General features: G+C 45.3%; 2 long non-coding RNA genes across 11 annotated transcripts in view; one reads left to right on the forward strand and one right to left on the reverse strand.

Annotated features, from left to right (window-relative positions):
• Positions 1 to 24,691, forward strand: part of LOC308584190 — a 121,254-nt gene that overhangs the window by 41,181 nt on the left and 55,382 nt on the right. For 2 of the 8 annotated variants that reach the window (XR_014006602.1, XR_014006604.1), the window contains exon 2: positions 17,907 to 18,142. The exons of 4 other annotated variants lie outside the window; for them this stretch is intronic. This is a non-coding gene — a long non-coding RNA (uncharacterized lncRNA). Of the gene's footprint in view, positions 1 to 4,460; positions 4,594 to 5,870; positions 6,033 to 17,906; positions 18,143 to 24,691 lie in introns of those variants that run through there. 2 more of the 8 variants (XR_014006608.1, XR_014006609.1) reach the window with 2 other exon arrangements.
• Positions 12,132 to 24,691, reverse strand: part of LOC308584191 — a 65,758-nt gene continuing 53,198 nt past the window's right edge. Inside the window, exons 1-4 of one of the 3 annotated variants that reach the window (XR_014006614.1) lie at positions 15,663 to 16,252; positions 15,049 to 15,188; positions 13,592 to 13,724; positions 12,132 to 12,308 (exon numbers count right to left, since the gene is read on the reverse strand). This is a non-coding gene — a long non-coding RNA (uncharacterized lncRNA). Of the gene's footprint in view, positions 12,309 to 13,591; positions 13,725 to 15,048; positions 15,189 to 15,662; positions 16,253 to 24,691 lie in introns of those variants that run through there. The other 2 variants (XR_014006615.1, XR_014006613.1) reach the window with 2 other exon arrangements.

Raw genomic sequence — 24,691 nt, forward strand, 5'->3', positions numbered from 1 at the left:
GTGTATATAGCTCTGAGATCCAGGAGTTGTTTTGGTATATCCTTGTAGATCTCTGCTTTCCTGTCCTGGATCTCAAGTGATTTGTTAAAATGAAGGTCAAGTATTTTGTCTCTCTCCTGTTTAGTCCTCAAGATGACCAAACAGTCTCTGGGTCTGTCCTTCTTTGCTGCTCTTCCAAGTCTAAACGCAGTTGTTATTTTAAAGTCTTTATCTTCTTCTATACCCCAGAACTTAGAGAATTCTACTGTCAGATAACCAATCAAGTCTTCTTTCTCAAGTTCTGGGATAGATTGCAATCTTAAATTGTTTTCCCGGTTTCTCAATTCCACCATAGACAGGTAGGCCTGTTGGTCACTAATGTGCTTATGTAGTGGCCTTACCTCTCCTTTCAGTTCGTTCACTTTCTGGTTCGCTTGGTCAGATTTTAAATTTGCAGCCGCAGCCAACTTCCGATTCTCAGAGGTGATGTCTTTTAGGTTCTCAATTGCCTGTGAATGTTGTGCAACCTGTTCAGATAGTTTGGTAATGGAGGATGTGGCTAGATCAATTTTTGCTGTTTGATCATCCACTTTCTTGTTTAAAATTGCAAATTGTTGTAGCATTTCATCCAAGAGGGTATTTGATCCCCCTGCAGCCATATCCCCTGTTGTTGTCTGTTCAGCTTCTTTTGATGCAGCTGTTGTTGCTAATTCAATTTCCTTTGAAGCATCTGTTGTTGCCAATTCAATTCCCTTTAATACAGCAGGCACTGATGATCTACGTGTTTGTGTAGTCGGGGTTGTTTGGACAAGTTGGCCTTTCCCTGCTTTCGCTTTTGCAGATCTTGTTTTCGGAGGGCCACTCATTCCACACCTGTCTATGAGTCAAGGTCAGATAGTCTATTGTCCCATGGGAAAGACAGTTCCTCAGTGTAGATAACAAAACAGCAGAGAGTCAAAACAAAGTTAGTTCCCAGGAGTTTGTAAATCCCAAGCTCCACTAGAGGGAGTAATGTTACAGTTCAGGAAAGAAATAGAGAAGATTGACCGCCATTAAAGTCCCCACAGCTAAAATAACTTTGCAATAGTCCTTAAAACTTTTTCCACTTGCAGAGCCTTTCCCAAGTTGTCATTTAGTTTCTTCTAGGGGGTGCAAGTTACAGTTTCTTAGTTGTGCCTTCCAATATCCCCCCAATATAACAATGTATCCCTTTCCGTTATATTGTTGTATCCGCAAAGACAGCTCTTTTCACTGTCAGACCGAGGTCTGGTTTCTTGTATTTTTAAAGTCCCCAAAAGGAGGAAAGTTCTCAATTAAACCCCAGTATTAAAAGAAGAGAAGAAAAAAGCTTGCCTTTTCTTTCCGTTGCCAGTTTTTTAAAGCGCACGATACTTCCGAATTTCTGTAATCCCTTTCCGCTGCCTCCAGCTTGTCAGTTCTTTGCCTTTGATCTTAAGCCTTGCCGGGAGACGGACTTCCTTTTTTTTCGTCTCCCGCTTTCAGCCAAATCCAAAAATTTATAGTCCAAAATAGAGTAATTCTTACTCACGGGTAGATAGTTTGGAGTCCGATGTTTAAGGAAGAAAGGTCAGCGCTCATCAGCAACAGCCGCGCGGCTTCGCTCCCGCAGAAAGAGCGATGAAACCCACAGCACCGCTTCCCCTCCGCGCTTCCGGAGCCCCTTACGGGGTCCCTTCTTCGTTTTGGGGGTCGCTCCAGGTGCCCGCCGAGTCCCACGGCCACGAGCTCACTCTGCTCGTGGTTTTTCTTAATGGGTCGTCGCTGTGCCGCAGCGAACGACCCTTTTCTGCGGAGCTCCTCTTCACAGCGCGAAGAGGACCGCCATTGCTTGTTTCGCGCCGCCTCCGGAAGGCCTCAGTGGTTTAGACCACAGCGCACCCGTGTCTGTTAGCTGAGGATTAGGTTCCATATATTCCTTGCAAAGGGATCCATATTCAGTTTCAAGCACCTTGCGCATGAAAGCACCGGGCCTGAGCATGAAAGCTCAAATGGAATCTCAAAGCAGAGAAGGTTAACTCATCGGCCTTTGGATGTTTCTGTTCTGGAGATCCCATCACCCCTGATCTTTAGTCACAAATAACAGCGACTCCAAGGAGCGCAGGACAGAAGAGTGAAGCAGCTTCAGAAACAGGGTTGGGGAGGGGGAAAGGGGGCTTAGTTATCTTCAAGGGTGGAAAGGAGAAAGGAAAGGACAGGTTGGCCAATTATTATGGGGTGCAGAGTGGAACATGGCAGGTGGAGCAAGCAGAGAAGCAGAGCCCCTCATGTTTGAAAATATTTTTGTAAGTTGCTTTGAGTCTAGTTAGAAAAAGGTGTTTGCGAAAAAGGATGATGATGATGATGATTGCAAGAATGAGAAAAAGGACAAGAGAGCATGTGAAGATTGCCCTTCCTTCAAGTAAGCACAAGAGTCCATCATTTCACCTTTGAAATCTCCTTGCCCTGCATGTCCCACTCAACCTCTTCAATCAGTGGACTTGAATCTTTCTTTTTCTTTTTGGAAGAACTGTTTGAAGCTATTACTACTCCGCAGTGCTATTTCATGGGGGGATGCAGGGGTAGCGCATACCCCTAAACATTTTGTGAATCTAAGTTTGGCCAGATTAAGAATAATCATTGTGGGAGGTGAGCATGTGAAAAGTCCCCTTCCTTCACGTAACCGCAAGGGTCCAGCAATGTGGTGGGGACAGGTGAGGGGTGAGTTATTTACCTGAGGGATACATCCCCCTAGCACTGCCTATGTGGGGCATTACATACTCCTCATAAATGTTTCATTTTATTTAAGCTATCTCCCTCTGAAAGATGAATACAGCACACCTGAATGTTTGTGATCTTGTGTGGAAACTGCTATGACTGACAGAATGCAGGAATGCCTTTGCAGAGGCACGTGATTTTGGCAACATTCTTGTCCACATCAGCCTAAGTCACAACGTCCCCAAAAAATTACATTTATGCAATCTGCTTCTCCCTCCCAGCCCTCTCTTGGCAAGCTTTGGGGCTCCATTTGGTTTAAAAGCTGGCTTTGCCTGGCTTTGTCACCACAATTCATCCTGAGCCATGAAGATCCTTCACCTGTGCTTGGCAGTTCTCTCTTTGCTGCTCCTGGCTTCCCCAGGTAAGGGATGGAGAGGAAGAAAACAGAGGGACACCTGCCAGCCTATTATGGGGTGGAAGAGGGAGAGGAGTACAGTTGCTCTTCTGTGGCCTTGCAAAGGAAGCTCACTTTTCTTGCTAGAGACATTTCTTTAGTGGTAAAATTAGCATAAAAATGTATATATCAGACCAAACTGCCTACAATGGTGCGTCTATTAGGGGATATATGCACTGTGTTGCTGAATTTCCCCCATTATGCCCATAATTGCTATGCAATTTGCCCTGTTATAACCTATATTTTCATGCTATTGTCATGAAATTACACTTTTTCATGTACATTTTTAAAATACATTACTTGGAGGGAGAGCTGCCTTTCAGAGGACAGCTGTGCTTTGATGTTCACATGTTGACTTCATTATGGCAGAGAAATATAAGGAAAAGGGGACATGAGTGGCCCTGTGGTTTAAACTACTGAGCCTCTTGGGCTTGCTGATCGGAAGGTTGGTGGTTTGAATCCCCACGACGGGGTGAGCTCCCATTGCTCGGTCCCTGGTCCTGCCAACCTAGCAATTCGAAAGCACATCACGTGGAAGTAGATAAATAGGTACCGCTCCGGCGGGAAGGGAAACGGCGTTTCCGTGTGCTGCTCTGGTTCACCAGAAACAGCTTAGTCATGCTGGCCACGTGACCCGGAAGCTGTCTGTGGTCAAACGCCGGCTCCCAGAGTTGTCTGCAACTGGAATTAACTGTCAAAACAGTCCTTTACCTTTTTATTAATATATGGAAAATGGCATCATATGTAAAACTGGTAAGGAAAAACAAAAGCAGCCTCTTCTTTTCTCAGTTTGGTTAGATTTTATGCAATTCTATGCAAATTTATGGGAAACGTTTTAGAAAATAAAATTTTGATTTGTCTCTTCCACAGGTCTGCCAATAAATTTGGGGTATAAAGTTTCTAATTACCAGTGGGGAAATGTTTCTTGATGTAATATATAGCCTTTTATTCTGGGTAGTCCTAGGGGCTCTGATGGCTTCAGTTCCAGGCTTTAGTTTCTCTATAACTTATAAGCCGTGTGTGCCTCACTTCTTGCTGTCGTGCTTCGTGGACTGACACCCTCCACTGATGAGCAAATATCTGGATAAGCAGATTGACCATTTCTTCTTGTGAATGTAGCAAGGGTGGTAAACACCAGTGGCCAGTGGCAAGGGGTGGGGTGGGGGGTATGAGGTAGGAGTTGGGATGCCACAGCACCCAGAGCGTCACAGAGCCACTCCTGTTCAAAGGGCTGTGGAGTTGTTCCTCTCTTTCATTCTATTGTGAATTAACTTCCTTCTCCCCACTTATGTTTGTTTCTCTCTTTGCACAGGATCTGCACAGTACCAGGAACCAAAGCATAGAATGCAATGCTATAAAGCCAATGGTATTTGCGTCCCTCTAGGTTGTCCAAATAATTATAACAATATTGGAAGGTGTAGTCATTATCATTTCTGTTGCAAAAGGTAATTTCAGCTTACCAAAAGAAAATTACACCTCCCATTACCCCCTGGATTCATCATTTTAAGTACCCAATGCAGCGTCCCCTAAACTGATCATCCTTTGCCTGCAAGCTCAATTGCTCCATTACAAAAATAAAAATAAAAATACCTATGCCAGAATCAACCAAGGGTGGCACATCCCATTTTGCCGCTTGATGCAAAATGGTAATTGCTGCTTGGCCATTCTGCCAGCACGGCTCCTAAGCCCATCTACCTGCTCCTCCTGCCATGGACTGATCTGCCACTGACACACACCATACCCTGTTGATTGCAGGCACAAAAGCGGCACTACCATTGTTGCCCATTTTAAGCAAGATGGTGCTGAGTTCTTTCGCCACAGGCAGAACCAGCGGGGCAGGAGGGGCACCAATGTGTTTGTTGTCTGGGGGGCTTCTGCCAGCAGAAGCAGGGTCCTCACCTGCCTCATGGCTGGTCCAGCTGTCTTTGGCCCCTTTGCCCTGTGACCTTATGCCAGATCTCCTTTGCCAAATCCCTAAACCACACCAGAGGGGCACATTTAATTTGTTGTGCGGCTTCATCCATTGTTTATCTCAGTGCCTAAGGGATGTCTATTCTGCAGCTTTAACAGATGCTGGGCTCTTACTCTGTGTGGTGTCCTGCCCTCCACCATTTAAGATTACCTCAGTATCACATCCCATACATTCCATGCAAATCTCCCACTTTCAGTTCCAAGCAGATTCATTCTTATTTTATCTTTTAATTAAAGAACTTGAGGCAGTAGACTTTTGTCTTGGGTGTATACAGAGAAATTAGCAACTGGACTGAATGAACCCAAGGGTGTCCGTTCTCTTGTGTTTCTCAAAACACTCTCACAAAATGGGGTGCAAGCTTCCTGTTAACCCTGAACTCTTCTTCAGGGCCACAAAGACAAGAAATCCCTGCCGTGCATAACATCCAGTCTGCAGGAGAATATTGGAGACCTTGCAAGCTCACTCACTATTCTGTGACATATTTAATTGTACCTAGAAAAGAAAGTCCCCCAGGGATAAGGATGGGCTAGAGACTGCATTCAATTCTCATTGAAAGGGGAATCTATGTAATTCATAGCTTCTGGAAATGAAAAACTGAAACAGACCTATCCCTAACCAATGGTTTATTATCAGGAAAACTTTCTTGTGGTCCAACATGCCTTGCTTTGTATTTTTGTGTCTCAAACATGGTCACTTTGCTATGAAACCGAGTTAACTGTTGTCTTTTTGTTGCTGGTTTCTATGTTTTAGACGGGAGGAGTGATAGATGCCTTTGAAAAATGGAAGATGCTCCCTCTCTTTGAGAGCCGCTGGATCCCGCTTCATCCCCAGTTAGGGACTTCTTCTCCAAAGCATCTAGATTGAAAAAGCAACATTTTCCAGGCTTACCTGAGCTTGTGCCTTGCAATAAAAGCAGATCCAAAAGCCTTTTCCCCTCTGTTTTTCATTTCTAAGCATGAGTGTTATTGCTAGTGAAGCCAAAATGGCACCTTACATCCATGAGAAGGAGGTGTCAGCAAGCATGGTTTGTGAAGAGGCCCAAAATGCCATAAGAAAGGAAGACTAAAAGGGGATGAGGATCTCTATACAGTCTAGTGAGTAGGACTGGGCCACAATGTGGAAAATGAAGAGTGGTAAAATATGGAGGGTGGAATGGGAGGGAGAAGAAGAAGTTTCCTTTCAAATAGGAACCAATCTGAGTTGTACTCTTTGAAAAAGTATGCCAGTTGAAATTTAGTCATCCTTCCAAATTCACAGGTCTCTGAATTTTGGGGTTATTGAACTGACCAGACCAGATCTGGAAGTTTCTTCTTATAGATTCTAGGATTACAGGATGGGAAGTAGCCCTGGCTTTTACAGAAACTAGCCCCACAAAGCCCACTCATTACAGTATGTTGGGCATAATTGCATGCACATGTGCCTACCTGGAAGAATTCTTCATCCTAGGATCCCATGGCTTCCAGTTGGGTGAGATAAGAGAATGCACATCCATTCCTCTCTATGGCAACAGAGCTCACTCTTTTAAGATGTGAATGGTGGGTACTTAGCTCAATGGCTATATACCTCCAGACATAATTTTATGGGAGTGGTGCCTTTCCATAGTTCATACCATGCTTGAGGTGGCTTGCAAGATGGAAAATAATAATAATTACAACATAAAAATTTAGTCTTAAATCATTCAAAAACACACAAACTGAACAAATTAGACATAATTTATTGGATCCGAAATAAAGACACTAAAAGGTTTGCTTCTGGAGATCTGCAGACATCCTGACTACACTTAAGATGGGTGGGGTATAAATACAGTGGTGTGCCTTATTAGACTTTACTGATTGGTGGGCTCTGTGTTGCTCCCGGACAGGAGTAAGGATGTCCAATGACAACGAGGGTTGGTTCAGAGAAAGAGTTCTTTATTTCTGCTCTCCGGAAAAGCAGAAAGGCACTTGCGTGGTCAGTCCACAGCAAGTCCAAAGAAATGAGAAATTTCATGCAGTATATATATCCTCCTGGCACCCTCTCCCTCCTTCCCCAGGAATCCAACCACGTCAGCCTATACACGCAGGTTGACATCACATATGTTCCTGCTCCGGTATTTTTAACCATAAAAGGGTATTCCTTCCTGTACTTCTGACCATAAAAGGGTATTTCTGTTCTTCTACTCTTGGAGCAAGAGGTCACCAACTCCAAGAACACACTCTGGCGCTGTTCCCGGACTAGGTCTGTGCATCTTTGTGCTCTTTGTGGTCAGGATGTAAGATAAGGCCCAGAGTGTCATCCCTGTTCCACTCTGGAATGGACAAAGCCATCCGTCATTACCAGCCTTCATAGACTGATAAGAGAGAGAACTTTGAGCACTTGTTTATACAGCTGGGTTTTGGCTCAAGAGCTCAAGTTAAAGCATTTTAGCTCAGGTAAAATAGGGATTTTGGTGCAGTTTCAAACTGCCTGCACTGTCAGTTTTGGGTTTGGGAAACCCATTCCTTCAATGGTACCTCTAGTTACAAACTTAATTATTTCTGGCGATCCATTCTTAACCTGAAACTGTTCTTAACTAGAGGTGTGCTTTCGCTAATGGGGCCTCTTGCTGCCGCTGCGCTGCCGGCACACGATTTCCATTCTCATCCCGGGGCAAAGTTCTCAACTCGTGGTAACTCTTCCAGGTTAGCGAAGTTTGTAACCAGAAATGTTTCTAACCTGAGGCTTTTGTAACTGGAGGTACCACTGTAGTAAAATTATTATTCATAATAAAACAGGATGTCCCTATTTTCATGGAAGGAATTTGGGAGGATTTCTTGAGAACACCAAGGGACCCTATATGGAGAAAGCAATGGGGAGACTCCATCTGTTTCTCTTCTTCCAAGAATCACAACTATAATTCAGTGTCCCCAACTCTTCCCCCTTGTGTCCTGCCCTGAAGGCCACAGCCTGCTGGCCTCTCTTGCCCATCTGTGCTGTGGCTGGCCTGTTTCTCCTTTGATCTCCTAGCGTAGAGTTTGGAGGTGACTTCTAATCCTAAAGTCCAAGAGAGAGAAGTGTGAGGAGGAGCAGGAAGATGTAAAACAGGGTGAAAGCTAAGATGTATCAGCCTAAAGAACAAAGAGATTCAGAGGTCCGCTGAGAGTGGAGGAAGCACACCACTCTAAGGGTGAATCTACACACAGGGGGAAAAATGTCGGGAAATCTACTGTTGAGAAGTGGAACTGTTATTTTTTCAACTCTGAAGCACATTTTTTCAACCTCTGAAGAACATCTTTCATATGATGTATATGCTGTTCTAGATTCTCTGAATAAATCAAAATTATATCAAAACAGTCCACCAGGACTCTGAGTATGTAGCTGATGAAATCTTAGAACGTTGCTGCTCCTGACTGAAATGTTATCTCCCGCTCTCTCCCTGCCTTCTCTTGGCAACCTTTGGGGCTCCATTTGGCTTAAAAGCTGGCATTCAGCTTTGCCACGTCAACTCATCCTGAGCCCTGAAGATCCTTCACCTATGCTTGGCAGTTCTCTCTTTGCTGCTCCTGGCTTCCCCAGGATTTTTAGGAAGTTGTTAGTCTGCACCAGGCGTCCTATTGGGAAAACCCAGTTTTCTGAGTTCATGTTCTGGGAGTTGTGCAATAGGGGCAGTACAGGATTCCTTTTGGTGTACTGACCTCCCCGCTGCACCAAGGATTCCCTGCCTGAGCTGCTTCCTGGAGACACCTAGTTTGGTTGTCCTAGGGGATTTTAACATCCAGATCTGCCACAGTTATGTTTCAGAATGAAATAGCTTGGATCAAATGAAAATTTTATGAGGAGGATACAATGCCCAGGGGATTTATCCCTCAGGTAAATAACTCACGCTTCACCTGTCCCCACCAGATTGCTGGATCCTTGCAGTTACCTGAAGGAAGAGCATTTTCACAGGCTCATATCCTAAAACTATTATTAGTTGTAGTCATAATAGCATCAAACAGTTCTTTGAAAAAAATATCCAAGTCGACCAATTGAAGAGGTTGAGTGGGCACATGCAGGGCAAGGAGATTTCAAAGGTGAATTGATGGACTCTTCATCTTACTTGAAGGAAGGGCAATCTTCACCTGTCTCCTCCTCCTCCTCCTCCTCTTCCTAACTCACCACCACCATATCTCCCAGACACCTTTTTCAAACATGACTCAAGACAACTTTAAAAATAATTCAAAACTGGAGGGGATCTTATTCTCTGCTTGCTCCACCTGCCATTTCCCACTCTGCACCCCATAATAATTGGCCAGCCTGTCCTTCCTTTTCTCCTTTCCACCCTAGAAGATGACAGATCCCCCTTTCTCCTTCCCAACCCTGTTTCTGAAGCCGCTTCACTCTTCTGTTTAAAACCCCCTGGAGTCGCTGTCAGTATGGCTGTAGATTGGGGGTGATGGCATCTCCAGATCAGAAACATCCAAAGGGCAACAGGTTCAGGTCCAGTCCTGGTACTTTCATGCCCAAGGTGCTTGGAACTGAAAGTGGGACACTTTGCATGGAATATATGGGAGCTATCTTAGATCCTGAGCTATCTAAACAAGGTGGAGGGGGGACGTTTTATGCCTCTGCACAACCATGCCTGCTGACACCTCCTTCTCATACAAGAAGTGAGGCATGCATGGCTTATGAGTTATAGAGAAACTAAAGCCTGTAATTGTACTCATCAGAGACTCAAGGACTACCCAGAAAAAAGGCTCTTCTAAATGCATCAAAAAACCTTTCCCACTAATTAGACGCTACATGCGCCAAATTTCTTGAGAGACTTGTGGAAGAGACAAATCTAAATATTATTTTTAAAAACGTATTCCACAGAGAGGTTAGGCTGGCCCGATTTTGGGTTCCGCCAGATTTTGTGCTGTGTTAAATTTGACAGAAGGAGCCTGTTGCCTTAACATCTCTAACCATGGTGTAGCTATTTGACACCTGGCAACAGAAAGAGAGAAAGTAACCCATGTTCCTGTCTCTACCTGGAACGGATGGGACATGTCTTGGTTGACTGAGTGGCTTAGAGGACTTGTAATGATGTTAATGGACTAATCTTGCTTCTTTTCTGCTCCTGTATACCCTGCTTAAATGCAATGCTTGCAAAATATGATGAGTAAAATGATGTCACGAATGATTCGGCCCCAGATTATAACACTGACATGAGAATACCAGCCAGTGCCTTGGGACGAGCCATAAGGCTGTCCAAAAGAAGAGGAGGGAATGAAGGAATGGGTTTCTGTGTAGTAAGTTTAAAACTGACTCAACCCCCCCCCCCTTTTGTTTTTTTCAAAAGAGAGCACTTTTAAAACTTGAGCTGTTGAGCAAAAACATAAACGAGCTCTCTCCTTTATCAGTCATGGCAAGGGATGGACTTGGCTCTCTAAGGGAACAAAGAAAACACGTCAGAACTTTATCTTGTGTGCTGACCACAAAATACGCGCAAGACCAACGTCCGGGAAAAACACCAAAAGCGTGTTCCTGGAGATTATGACATCTTCCCAGACAAGAGTAGGAAGAGGAAGATCCTTTTATGGTTGAGAGTACCAGAGCAGGAACATATGTGATGTCAACCTGCGTATACAAGTTGACGTGGCTGGGGAAGGGGGAGAGGATGCCTGGAGGATATATATACACTGCGTGAAACTTGTCATTTCTTTGGACTTGCTGTGGACTTGATCACGCAAGTGCCTTCTGCTATCCAGAGACCAAAATAAACTCTTTCTTTGAACCAACTCGGTGTCATTTGACTTCCTTTCTCCTTTCCCGGAGCAACGCAGACCCAGTCGGTGAACTCCAATAAGGCTACACTGGCTGTATGCCAAGTTGGAAAAATGACAGTTTCACGTCTCAACAGTAGATTTCCCGACATTTCTCCCCCTGTTTGTTGATTCACCCTTAGAGTGGTGTGGTTCCTCCCCTCTCATGGACCTCTGAATCTCTTTGTTGTTTATGCTGATACACCTTAGCTTTCACCCTGTTTTACATCTTCCTCCTCCTCACACTTCTCTCTCTTGGAGTTTTGCTCCATTTTGAGTGTTACGCTTGCATTACAAGTGTTATGCTGAGGACTGTCTTTTTTTCCTATTTATTTTGCCTTTTTGTTTTTGAGGCACTTTTTTGGAATTGTTTTTCTGACTGTTTGGAACACAGTTCAGCTACTGATTGATGGATTGTGGGTTGGCAGTACATTGTTGATTGTTTTCACTTTATGAAACAATGCTCTCATTAGATAGTAAAATTCATGTTAAATTGATGTTTTAGGGGTTGTTTTTAAAAGTCTGGAATGGATTGATCCATTTTGCATTCATTTCTATGGGAAAGGGCACCTTAGTTTTGGAACGCACTTCCGGAACGGATTAAGTTATATGTATAGCCATTCAGCTAAATACCCATCATTTAAATCTTAAAAGAGTGAGCTCTGTTGCCATAGAGAGGAATGGATGTGCATTCTCTTATCTCACCCGACTGGATGCCATGGGATCCTAGGATGAAGAATTCTTCCTGGTAGGCACATGTGCATGCAATTATGCCTAATATACTGTAATGAGTGGGCTTTGTGGAGTTAGTTTCTGTAAAAGCCTGGGCTACTTCCCATCCTGTAATTCTGTGGCTGGAGGGGCCTAGAATCTATAAGAGGAAATTTCCAGATCTGGTCTGGTCAGTTTAATAACCCCAAAATTCAAAGACCTGTGAATTTGGAAGGATGACTATATTTCAATGGGCATACTTTTTCAAAGAGTGCAACTCAGTTTGGTTACCATTTAAAGGGAAACTGAACAGAATTTCTTCTCCCTCTCATTCCACCCTCCATATTTTGCCACTCTTCATTTTCCACATTGTGGTCCAGTCCTACTCGCTAGACTGTTTTGAGAGATCCTCGCATCCTTTTAGTTTTCCTTTGTAATGACGTTTTGGGCCTCTTCACAAACCATGCCTGCTGACACCTCCGTCTCATGGATGTAAGGTGCCATTTTGGCTTCACTAGCAAGAACGCATGAGCTTAGAAATGAAAAACAGAGGGGAAAAGGCTTTTGGATCTGCTTTTATTGCAAGGCACAAGCTCATGTAAGCCTTGAAAATGTTGCTTTTTCAATCTGGATGCTTTGGAGAAGAAGTCCCTAGCTAGGGATCAAGCGGGATCCAGTGGCTCTCAAAGAGAGGGAGCATCTTCCACTTTTCAAAGGCATCTATCACTCCTCCCGTCTAAAATGTAGAAACCAGCAACAAAAAGACAACAGTTAACTCAGTTTCATAGGAAAGTGATCATGCTTGAGACACGAAAACACAAAGCAAGGCATGTTGGACCACAAGAAAGATTTCATGATAATAAGCCATTGGGTAGGGATAGGTCTGTTTCAGTTTTTCATTTCCAGTAACTATGAATTACATAGATTCACCTTTCAATGAGAATTGAATCCAATCTCTTGCCCATCCTTATCCCTGGGGGACTTTCTTTTCTAGGTACAATTAAATATGTCACAGAATAGTGAGGGGGCTTTCAAGGTCTCCAATATTCTCCTGCAGACTGGATGTTATGCACCGCAGGGATTTGTTGTCTTTGTGGCCCTGAAGAAGAGTTCAGGGTTAACAGGAAGCTTGCTCACCAGTTTGTGACAATGTTTTGAGAAACAGGAGAGATACTGGCACCCGGGGATTCCTTCAGTCCAGTTGCTAATTTCTCTGCCAGGACCCAAGATAAAAGTCTACTGCCTCAGGTTCTTTCTTTAAAAGACAAAATAATAATGAATCTGCTTGGAGTTGAAAGTGGGAGATTTGCCTGGAATGTATGGGATGTGAAACTGAGGTAATCTTAGACGGTGGAGAGCAGGACACCACACAGAGTAAGAGCCCAGCATCTGTTGAAACTGCAGAATAGACATCCCTTAGGCACTGAGATAAACAATGGATGAAGCTGCACAACAAATTAAATGTGCCCCTCTGGTGTGGTTTAGGGATTCGGCAAAGGCGAACTGGCATAAGGTCACAGGGCAAAGGGGCCAAAGACAGCTGGACCAGCCATGAGGCAGGTGAGGACCCTGCTTCTGGTGGCAGAAGCCCCTCAGACAACAAACCCATTGGTGCCCCTCCTGCCCCGCTGGTTCTGCCTGTGGCGAAAGAACTCAGCACCATCTTGCTTAAAATTGGCAGCAATGGTAGTGCCGCTTTTGGGCCTGCAATCAACAGGGTATGGCGTGTGTCAGCGGCAGATCAGGCCATGGCAGGAGGAGCAGGTAGATGGGCTTAGGAGCCGTGCTGGCAGAATGGCAAAGCAGAAATTACCATTTTGCATCAAGCGGCAAAATGGGATGTGCCACCCTTGGCTGATTCTGGCATAGGTATTTTTATTTTTGCAATGGAGCAATTGTGCTTGCAGGCAAAGGATGATCAGTTTAGGGGACTCTGCATTGGGTACTTAAAATGGTCAATCCAGGGGGTAATGGGAGAGGGGTAGGAGGTGTAATTCTCTTTTGGTAAGCTGAAATTACCATTTGCAACAGAAATGACGATGAGTACACCTTCCAATCTTTTTAGAATTATTGGGACAATATAGAGGGAGGCAAACACCATTGGCCTTATAGCATTGCCTAGCATTCTGAGGTTCCTGGTCCTGTGCAGATCCTGTGCAAAGAGAGAAACAAACATAAGTGAGGAGAAGGAAGTTAAATCACAATAGAATGAAAGAGAGGAACAACTCCACAGCCCTTTGAACAGGAGTGGCTATGTGACGCTCTGGGTGCTGTGGCATCCCAATTCCTACCCCCCCACGCACCTCTTGCCACTGGCCACTGGTGTTTACCACCCTTGCTATATTCACAAGAAGAAATGGTAGGTGTGCTTCTCCAGATATTTGCTCATGAGTGGAGGGTGTCAGTCTACGAAACACGACAGCAAGAAGTGACTCTATATTAGTTATAGAGAAACTAAAGCCTGGAACTGAAGCCATCAGAGCCCCTAGGACTACCCAGAATAAAAGGCTGTATACTACATCAAGACATTTTCCACTAATTAGAAACTTTATACCCCAAATTTATTGGCAGACCTGTGGAAGAGACAAATCAAAATTTTATTTTCTAAAACGTATTCCATAAATTTGCATAGAATTGCATAAAATCTAACCAAACTGAGAAAAGAGGAGGCTGCTTTTGTTTTTCCTTACCAGTTTTACATGCGATGTCATTTTCCATATATTAAAAAAAAGGTAACGGACTGTTTTGACAGTTAATTCCAGTTGCAGACAACTCTGGGAGCCGGCGTTTCACCACAGACAGCTTCCGGGTCACGTGGCCAGCATGACTAAGCTGCTTCTGGTGAACCAGAGCAGCACACGGAAACGCCGTTTCCCTTCCCGCCGGAGCTGTACCTATTTATCTACTTGCATGTGATGTGCTTTCGAATTGCTAGATTGGCAGGACCAGGGACTGAGCAATGGGAGCTCACCCCGTCGTGGGGATTCAAACCACCAACCTTCTGATCAGCAAGCCCAAGAGGCTCAGTAGTTTAAACCACAGGGCCACTCATGTCCCCTTTTCCTTATATTACTCTGCCATAATGAAGTCAACATGTGAACATCAAAGCACAGCCGTCCTCTGAAAGGCAGCTCTCCCTCCAAGTAATGTATTTTAAAAATGTACATGAAAAAGTGTAATTTCATGACAATAGCATGAAAATATAGGTTATAACAGGGCAAATTGCATAGCAATTATGGGCATAATGGGGGAAATTCAGCAACACAGTGCATCTATCCCCTAATAGACACACTTTGGTAAGCAGTTTTGTCTGATATATACATTTTTATGCTAATTTTACCACTAAAGAAATGTCTCTAGCAAGAAAAGTGAGCTTCCTTTGCAAGGCCACAGAAGAGCAACTGTACTCCTCTCCCTCTTCCACCCCATAATAGGCTGGCAGGTGTCCCTCTGCCTTCTTCCTCTCCATCCCTTACCTGGGGAAGCCAGGAGCAGCAAAGAGAGAACTGCCAAGCACAGGTGAAGGATCTTCATGGCTCAGGATGAATGGTGGTGGCAAAGCCAGGCAAAGCCAGCTTTTAAGCCAAATGGAGCCCCAAAGCTTGCCAAGAGAGGGCTGGGAGGTAGAAGCAGATTGCATAAATGAAATTTTTTGGGGACGTTGTGACTTAGGCTGACGTGGACAAGAATGTTGCCAAAATCACGTGCCTCTGCAAAGGCATTCCTGCATTCTGTCAGTCATAGCAGTTTCCACACAAGATCACAAACATTCAGGATGTTCTGTATTCATGTTTCAGAGGGAGATAGCTTGAATCAAATGAAACATTTATGAGGAGGATGCAATGCCCCACATAGGCAGTGCTAGGGGGATGTATCCCTCATGTAAATAACTCACCCCTCAGCTGTGCCCACCACATTGCTGGACCCTTGCGGTTACGTGAAGGAAGGGGACTTTTCACATGCTCACCTCCCACAATGATTATTCTTAATCTGGCCAAATTTAGATCCACAAAATGTTTAGGGGTATGCGTTACCCCTGCATCCCCCCATGAAATAGCACTGGTAGTAGTAATAGCTTCAAACAGCTTACTTGAAGGAAAGGCAATCTTCACATGCTCTCTTGTCCTTTTTCTCATTCTTGCAATCATCATCATCATCCTTTTTTTCAAACACCTTTTTCTAACTAGACTCAAAGCAACTTACAAAAATATTTTCAAACATGAGGGGCTCTGCTTCTCTGCTTGCTCCACCTGCCAGGTCCACTCTGCACCCCATAATAATTGGCCAACCTGTCCTTTCCTTTCTCCTTTCCACCCTTGAAGATGACTAAGCCCCCTTTCCCCCTTCCTAACCCTGTTTCTGAAGCCGCTTCACTCTTCTGTCCTGCGCTCCTTGGAGTCGCTGTTATTTGTGACTAAAGATCAGGGGTGATGGGATCTCCAGAACAGAAACATCCAAAGGCCGATGAGTTAACCTTCTCTGCTTTGAGGTTTCATTTGAGCTTTCATGCTCAGGCCTGGTGCTTTCATGCACAAGGTGCTTGAAACTGAGTATGGAACCCTTTGCAAGGAATATATGCAACCTAATCCTCAGCTAACAGACACGGGTGCGCTGTGGTCTAAACCACTGAGCCTTGGGCTTGCCAATCAAAATGTTGGCAGTTCAAATCTCCGATATATGGTGAGCTCCCGTTGTTCGGTCCCAGCTCCTGGCAACCTAGCAGTTCGAAATTACAACAAAAAATGCAAGTAGATAAATAGGTACCGTTCCTGCGGGAAGGTAAAAGGTGTTTCCTTGCACTGTTCTGATATCGCCAGAAGTGGCTTAGTCATGCTGGCCACATGACGTTGAAAAACTGTCTGTGGACAAATGTAGGCTCCTTCAGCCAGTAAAGCAAGGTGAGCTCAGCAACTCCAGGGTCATCCGCGACTGGACTGTCAAGGGTCCTTTACCTTTTAATCCTCAGCTATTCAAAGAAGATGGAGGGGAGAAGATCACACTTAGCAAATGTCCAGCAGCTATTGAAGCTTTAGGATGGACAGTTATGGTAATCCCTTTCCACTGAGATAAACAATAGATGAAACTGCATATTAATCTAAACAGTCTAAACAATCAAATGATTGAAGAATTCGACCAAGAAGAATTGGCAAAACCTCACAGAGCAAAGCAACCAAAGACAGGGCTGATCCCAGAGCCGAACAAGCCTTGAGGCAGGTGAGGACACTGCTCCAGGTGGCAGAAGCCCCCAACCAGGCAGAATGCCCATGGGTGCCCCTCCTGCACCACTGTCTAATTGTTGCAGAAGGGAACTTCAGCTTAGCAAAGGAGAATCAAACAAGTGTCCAGAGGAAAGTATTATTTCTTCTCCCCGCACCATGCCCCTCTTGTAGCATTTTTTGGATCAATCATTTTCAGGAGCCTCTGATCTGAGTAGCTTTAGGCTACCACCCTAAATGGACATCCCTTCTCGGATTTAGGCATAGGGAGCCAGTGAACTGAGAAAATAGTTTCATTACCTAAAACTTTTATGATGCCTGCTAACTTGAACCATAGGTTTCTTTACAAGTTGATGATCATTTATCTGATTCCAGTTTAACCTCCTTTAATATAGCATTTTTCTGCTATATCCATTTGAGTTTTCCATTAAACCTTTATTATTTCCTCCATTATGTAAAAACTGCATCAATACAAACTCATCTCTCCTTCCTCCCTCTTCCCTCCATTCTGTGTCTTAGAGCCATTCTATTCCGTCGGAAACAGAAATAAGCAGTTGTCATAGTTAGGTTTTTCATTAATTAAACAACCACTGGCAGTACAAAGTATCTCTAATGCAACCTTTTTATTACACAGAATGTCATTTTGATAGAGCAGTGAGTACTAGCTACCTGTTCCATTCCTTACACAAAGCATCAATTACTTAAGTGGTCCCTGAATACATCGTCCTTTGATTGCAAGCTTAATTGGTTGCGCAGCCAGTTGTTTCCATACTTTGTCCATTGCAAAAGACACCTATGGCAGAATCAGCCTAGGGCGGCAATTCCCGTATTGCCCCAAATGGCAGCGATCTTTTCCAAAATCAGTGCTGATGATGCTGGTGCTTCTCCTCCACTGGCAGAAGCAGCAGGGCAGGAGGGGCACCCATGGGCATTCTGCCTGGTTGGGGGCTTCTGCCACCTGGAGCAGCGTCCTCACCTGCCTCAAGGCTCTGGGATCAGCCCTGTCTTTGGTCGCTTTGCTCTGTGAGGTTTTGCCAGATCCACATGGTCTAATCCTTAAATCACACGGTATTTGCATGTTTAGATTAATATGCAGTTTCATCTATTGTTTATCTCAGTGGAAAGGGATCACCATAACTGTCCATCCTAAAACTTCAATGGCTGCTGGGCATTTGCTCACTGTGATCTTCCCCCCTCCATCTTGTTTGAATGGCTGAGGATTAAAAGGTAAATGTAAAGGACCCCTGACAGTTAAGTCCAGTTAAAAAAGGAAAAAGGATGATGATGATGATGGTGATGATTGCAAGAATGAGAAAAAGGACAAGAGAGCATGTGAAGATTGCCCTTCCTTCAAGTAAGCAAAGAGTCCATCATTTCACCTTTGAAATCTCCTTGCCCTGCATGTCCCACCCAACCTCTTCAATCAATGGACTTGAATCTTTCTTTTTCTTTTTGGAAGAACTGTTTGAAGCTATTACTACTACCAGTGCTATTTCCTGAGGGGATGCAGGGATGCATACCCCTAAACATTTAGTGAATCTAAGTTTTGCCAGACTGAGGAGCAGTATTTCAATATGAGTAGGAAAATGAGAGTAACCCTAAACATTTTTTTGGGGGGGCACGGGCTACTACTAAGAATAATCATTGTAGGAGGCGAGCATGTGAAAACTGCCCTTCCTTCAGTTAACCGCAAGGGTCCAGCAATGTTTTGGGGACAGGTGTCATTTACCTGAGGGATACATCCCCCTAGCACTGCCTATGTGGGGCATTGCATCCTCCGCATAAATGTTTCATTTGATTCAAGCTATCTCCCTCTGAAACATGAATACAGCACATCTGAATGTTTGTGATCTTGTGTGGAAACTGCTATGACTGACAGAATGCAGGAATGCCTTTCCAGAGGCAGGTGATTTTGTCAACATTCTCGTCCACGTCAGCCTAAGTCACAATGTCCCAAAAAATTACAATTATGAAATCTTCTTCTCCCTGCCTGCCCTCTCCTGTCAAGCTTGGGGGCTCCATTTAGCTTAAAAGCTGGCTTTGCCTGGCTTTGCCACCAGTGGCATAGCGTGGGGGGTGCCAAGGGTGCCGGCCGCACCGGGCGCAACATCTGGGGGGGCGCGAGTCCAGAGGGAAGGGACAAGTTCCTTCCTCCGCCGGGCTCCCCACAGCCACCGCCAGCCTTGTGCCCTAGCGCGCGCGCGCCCCCCGCCGCCGCTGCGGCTGCGCTCCACTCACTGCTCACAGGAGGAGCAGCCGCTGCAGCAGCGCCGACGCCGCCACCGACGCCTGGCCGGCACGGGCAGCCTCCACACCCCGACGCGCCACCGGGCCTCGCCGCGCCCTGCGCTCCCCAAAAACCTCCGAAAGGAAGCCGGTGGGCGGGCGAGGCCCGGCTAAGCCTCTCGCCAGCGGGTTAAGAGGCTTTCGGTTTTGTCTGCAAGTTTGGCGGGCTTGCTCACGAGTAAATGAGTGGTGGATCATCCCCCTAAGGGGGTGTGTGTGTGCTAAAGAAAGGCTTCCGGTTTAAGTTCTTTGTTACGCTGAATGTTTATCTTTTAAAGATACATAGTAAAAATAAAAATAAATGAGAAAAACGAAAGGCGTTGGATTTTGCTGTGCATGGTGCCCTTTGGGAACTGGCAAGGTGGGTTTTGAAGCTACTGCTGCAGAGTGGCGTAGCGTGGGGGGTGCAGGGGGACCCGGTCGCACCGGCCGCACTGGCTGCAACATCTGGGGGTTAGGGTTAGGGGCGCAAATCCACTGGTTAGGGGACGCAAATTACTTGCCTTGCCCCGGGTGCTGACAACCCACGCTACGCCACTGTTTGCCACCACAATTCATCCTGAGCCATGAAGATCCTTCATCTGTGCTTGACAGTCCTCTCTTTGCTGCTCCTGGCTTCCCCAGGTAAGGGATGGAGAGGAAGAAGGCAGAGGGACACCTGCCAGCCTATTATGGGGTGGAAGAGGGAGAGGAGTACAGTTGCTGTTCTGTTGCCTTGCAAAGGAAACTCACTTTTCTTTCTAGAGACGTTTCTTTAGTGGTAATCTCTTTAGTGGGAATTCTTTGCATAAAAAACGTATATATCCAACAAAATTGCCTACCAAAGTGTGTCTACTAGGGAAAATATGCACTGTGTTGCTGAATTTCCCCCATTATGCCCATAACTGCTATGCAATTTCCCCTATTATAACCTATATTTTCATGCTATTGTCATGAAATTACACTTTTTCAGGTACATTTTTAAAACACATTACTTGGAGGCAGAGCTGACTTTCAGAGGACAGCTGTGCTTTGATGTTCACATGTTGACTACATTATGGCACAGTAATATAAGGAAAAGGGGACGCGGGTGGCGCTGTGGCCTAGGACTTGCTGATCGTAAGGCGGTGGTTCGAATCCCTGCACTGGAGTGAGCTCCCGCCGTTCGGTCCCAGCTCCTGCCCACCTAGCAGTTCGAAAGCATGCCTAAGTGCAAGTAGATAAATTGGTACCGCTTTATAGCGGGAAGGTAAACGGCGTTTCCGTGTGCGGCACTGGTGCTGGCTCGCCAGTTGCAGCTTCATCACGCTGGCTACGTGACCCGGAAGTGTCTTCGGATGGTGCCGGCTCCCGGCCTCTTGAGCGGGATGAGCGCGCAACCCTAGAGTCGGTCACGACCCTCACGGGCAGGGGTACCTTTACCTTTTTAATATAAGGAAAAAGGGATATGGGTGTCCCTGTGGTTTAAACCACTGAGCCTCCTGGGCTTGCTGATCAGAAGGTTGGCGGTTTGAATCACCATGACGGGGTGAGGTCCGATTGTTCAGTCACAGCTCCTGCCAATTCAAAAGTGCAAGTAGATAAATAGGTACCACTCTGGCGGGAAGGTAAACAGCTTAGTCATGCTGGCCACATGACCCGGAAGCTGTCTCTGGTCAAACACCGGCTCCCTCAGCCTGTAAAGCGGGATGAGCGCCGCAACCCCAGAGTTGTCTGCACCTGGACTTAACTGTTAAAACAGTCCTTTACCTTTTTTTAAAATACATGGAAAAAGGCATTGCATGTAAAACTGGTAAGGAAAAACAAAAGTAGCCTCTTCTTTGCTCATTTTGGTTAGATTTTATGCAATTCTATGCAAATTTATGGAATATGTTTTACAAAATAAAATTTTGATTTGTCTCTTCCACAGGTCTGCCAATAAATTTGGGGTATATAGTTTCTAATTAGTGGGGAAAATATTTTTGATGTAGTATACAGCCTTTTATTCTGGGTAGTCCTAGGTGCTCTGATGGCTTCAGTTCCAGGCTTTAGTTTCTCTATAACTTATAAGCCACGTGTGCCTCACTTCTTGCTGTCCTGTTTCGTGGATTGACACCCTCCACTCATGAGCAAATATCTGGATAAGCAGATTGACAATTTCTTCTTGTGAATGTAGCAAGGGTGGTAAACACCATGTTCTCCATGCTTGCTCAGTTTGTCACCCTGCAAGGTGTGCACCCAAACCTCCGAACCAAAAATTTTAAAATGCTTTACACATGGCTTTCTTCCATGAAGCATCTCATATGGGGTGCAATTTACACTAGACTGGTACCTCCTGTTATACACATGACAGAAAAACGAAAGAGCTTCGGCCCAAAAGGGATTGGGCAGCCCCGAATCATGTAACAGCGTTCTGATTCCTTGCTGCAGGGTCTGGCTTACTCTCTCACATAAACCATTCTGCCAGGGTGATCTGGGTGTGGTGGTCCTATACTCAATGCCCTGTTCAGAAAGAAAACTCTCAAACTCTTCTGAACAAAACTCTCCACCCTTATCTGTGTAAAAAACAACGTACATTCTCCTTTATGTACATTTCTGAGCCATTTACAAAACTGGCGAAACTTGGTAAAGGCTTCAGACTTTTTCTGCAGCATATAGACCCAAACATATTTCGAATAGGAGTCTATCAGAACCATGAAAAACCTTGAATTGCCTCTATGGTTTCTTGGCCTCTCTCCCAGACTCTGTACCTTTGGGAGCTTGCCTTGCCTTACTCTCAGCACAAGAAACACATTTCATGTGGTAGGGACATTCTTTCAACTTCATACCCTGAACCATATCAGGCATTTTTGCCACAGCCTGGAAATTCAAATGACCATAAACGCGATGGTAATAATGAATACATTGGTCATGCAACTTCTCATTCTTATTTACAGATAAATTGCAACACTCTTTCTCAGTTGCTTCTGCAGTGCCTGTACCTGAAACAAAAGGCAATTGGTAGAATCCATTTACACATTTTGCATACAAAATGAGCTTGCCATCTCTAAGAATTTCACAGCAGCGAGATTTAGCAAACACCACCTTAAACCCTTGACGATCAAGCTGGGATACACTCAACAAATTGTCCTGAATATCAGGCACATACAGGACATTCTTAATAGTTGCATTCAGGCTCTTTAAGAACACAGTTCCCTGAGCCACACTCGTGAGAACTGTCCCATCTGCTTGATGAATTGCTTTCTCTTGCTTCTCAAGCTGAACAAAGAGATTCTTATTTTTGGCCACGTGGTTTGAACAGCCAGAGTCGACCATGAAGAAACTCCGCCCACGTTGACTGGAACAGCGAGAGATCAAGGCCTTTGAAGTAGCAGGTGCTTGGGGATTTCCTCCTCCCCCTCTGCCTCTGAAGTTTCCCTTCTTCTTTGAAGACTTCTTGCACTGGAAACTCAAGTGGCCTTGTGCTCCACATGAAAAGCACCGCTTCAATTTCAAAGCTTTAACAGCAGCAGTTTCACTTTCACTTTCCCCTGCTGAAGACTCAGGCACATTTTCAAGCACATTTTAAACAGCACAGTCCCGGCTTTCTCTAACAGCCTGTCTGCGATCCCACTCATTCAGAAGCACGCTAGACACATAATCTTCTGTTAGCCGGTCAGAAGGCATTGTGGAAATCTGGGCAGCCACTCCATCATAAGACTCATCTAGGCTATTGATCATTAGCATTGCAAATACAGCCTCTGAAATAGCCAGGTCTCGCTGAACAAGGTCCTGTCTGAGACGCTTTAATTAAGACAGATGGTTAGGCAAATCACCACCTTTCTCCAACTGCAGCCTGCACAGCTTCTTAAAGAAAATCACACTGGAACCAGCATTCTGCCTCAGATGCATGCCTCTCAACTTAAGCCAAACAGCTTGTGCAGTCTCTTGACCCTCTAAGTTCACCAGCAAGTGGTCTGAAACACTCAAAATAATTGTCCCTCGGGCTTTCATATCTGCAGCATGCCATTCAGGCCAATCATCTGCATCCTCATCGGGAATGCAACTAACACCCCAGAGGACAGGATCACACTTCAAAACGACCTTGACAGATTAGAGAACTGGGCCAAAACAAACAAGATGAATTTTAACAGGGAGAAATGTAAAGTATTGCACTTGGGCAAAAAAAATGAGAGGCACAAATACAAGATGGGTGACACCTGGCTTGAGAGCAGTACATGTGAAAAGGATCTAGGAGTCTTGGTTGACCACAAACTTGACATGAGCCAACAGTGTGACGCGGCAGCTAAAAAAGCCAATGCAATTCTGGGCTGCATCAATAGGAGTATAGCATCTAGATCAAGGGAAGTAATAGTGCCACTGTATTCTGCTCTGGTCAGACCTCACCTGGAGTACTGTGTCCAGTTCTGGGCACCACAATTCAAGAAGGACACTGACAAACTGGAACGTGTCCAGAGGAGGGCAACCAAAATGGTCAAAGGCCTGGAAACGATGCCTTATGAGGAACGGCTAAGGGAGCTGGGCATGTTTAGCCTGGAGAAGAGGAGGTTAAGGGGTGATATGATAGCCATGTTCAAATATATAAAAGGATGTCACATAGAGGAGGGAGAAAGGTTGTTTTCTGCTGCTCCAGAGAAGCGGACACGGAGCAATGGATCCAAGCTACAAGAAAGAAGATTCCACCTAAACATTAGGAAGAACTTCCTGACAGTAAGAGCTGTTCGACAGTGGAATTTGCTGCCAAGGAGTGTGGTGGAGTCTCCTACTTTGGAGGTCTTTAAGCAGAGGCTTGACAACCATATGTCAGGAGTGCTCTGATGGTGTTTCCTGCTTGGCAGGGGGTTGGACTCGATGGCCCTTGTGGTCTCTTCCAACTCTATGATTCTATGATTCTATGATCCTATGATTCTAGGGTCATCTTCTATCGTGTGAAATAGCTTTTCCCTCTGTAAAAGCGCTTTCATCTTTACTTGCCAAACTGCATAGGTTTCAGGCGTGAGGAGAGGAAAGGACAGAGCTATCTGGCCAGAATGTGCACAGGCCATGTCTGCTATTACTTAGAGCAAACACTTCCCTCGTGCAACACAGATAAAGCCTTGACTCCTTCAGCCACTCTCTCTCCCACTCAGAGCGCAATTAACAGGCAAACAGGGTTGCTATCTTCTTCCTTTGGCAGTCAGCAACATACCTCCATAAATCAAGCAGCAGCAACAGCGGCAGCTTGAATACTCTGCTCCAAAACAGCTCTGCTTCTGGGCACCGCAAATCAGTCCAGCATGCAGCGTCCGTTCCACCGTCCGGCAATCAGCAACAGAAACCTCTGGCGACTGGGACGACTGGGACGCCTGGGATGACTGGAACAACGGCAGGTCAGACGACTGGAACAACGACTGGGCCCATAACCGATGTCAGCATCGCCCTAGAGCCAGTGCACCAACTGGACTCATGCACCTCAACCCCGACTGGGCTAGGCGAGCTGGGTAGCACCGCCATAGACCTCCTTTCGCACAGGAACAGGTCACAGTGCTGTGGACTCACAGCTTAGAGCTGAGAGCACCGGATTCACTGTCTCAATACTACAGTCGTTGCACAGCAGAGTTTTGCAGAGTCTTGCAGAGTATAAACCACTCGGAGAGCAGCTCTGTAAAATATCTTCCTT

Source organism: Podarcis bocagei (genome assembly GCF_964188305.1).
Source record: "Podarcis bocagei genome assembly, chromosome: 3".
NCBI lineage: Eukaryota > Metazoa > Chordata > Lepidosauria > Squamata > Lacertidae > Podarcis > Podarcis bocagei.